Raw genomic sequence first — 671 nt, forward strand, 5'->3', positions numbered from 1 at the left:
ACAGTCTTCCGTGTTGCAGTATGACCAGTAGCTTATGGTGGCTAATGTCAGCAAATGTTAGCAAGTGTAGATAATGTTGTATGTGCAGTTTGCCACCCTTTCATACTTGTTCAAAAGTTACAGAGTTAAAATGATTATTACTGAACTTTCTGAAGTGTGATTTTCAAGGTGATTTAAATATATTTAGCAAACTTAGAATTTCATTTGGGAATTAACTGCAGGGCCATGACTTTGTACACTAAAATACGACAATTTAAACAATCTGACATAGCATGTAACTTCAAGCTTTACAGTCAGATAATAAAGTGGATTTAATTTGTCATCTGTCTACAACCAATTCAGAATCAGAAAGGATTTATTGCCAAGCAGGTTTTTATATACAAGGAATCTGACTTGGTGTTTTAAGGCATTAAAATACAAGTAACATATCGATTAAAAAGTGATGCCAGTCCTATGTAATAAGTGTAACAAGATTAAAAAGAAGTGTGAACTGCAGATTTAAATTTTTTCACATTGATATGTACATCTTAAAAGTTCCATATTCTGTATGCGGAACAAGATTTTTAGGTTTAGATTAGGATGTACCAGCGGCAGGCCGTGCATTTAACTCCTCGGCCTTCAGTGGCGTCCTACCTGAATCAAACCACCTCTTAACACCATCATTATGATGC

The 671-nt window shown here is 34.9% G+C and overlaps 1 protein-coding gene across 1 annotated transcript in view; it reads left to right on the top strand.

Annotated features, from left to right (window-relative positions):
- Positions 1-671, top strand: part of LOC103371751 (arrestin domain-containing protein 3-like) — a 15,310-nt gene that overhangs the window by 2,063 nt on the left and 12,576 nt on the right. The gene's annotated exons all lie outside the window — the stretch shown is intronic.

This window comes from Stegastes partitus, unplaced genomic scaffold (genome assembly GCF_000690725.1).
Source record: "Stegastes partitus isolate 25-593 unplaced genomic scaffold, Stegastes_partitus-1.0.2 Scaffold1638, whole genome shotgun sequence".
NCBI lineage: Eukaryota > Metazoa > Chordata > Actinopteri > Pomacentridae > Stegastes > Stegastes partitus.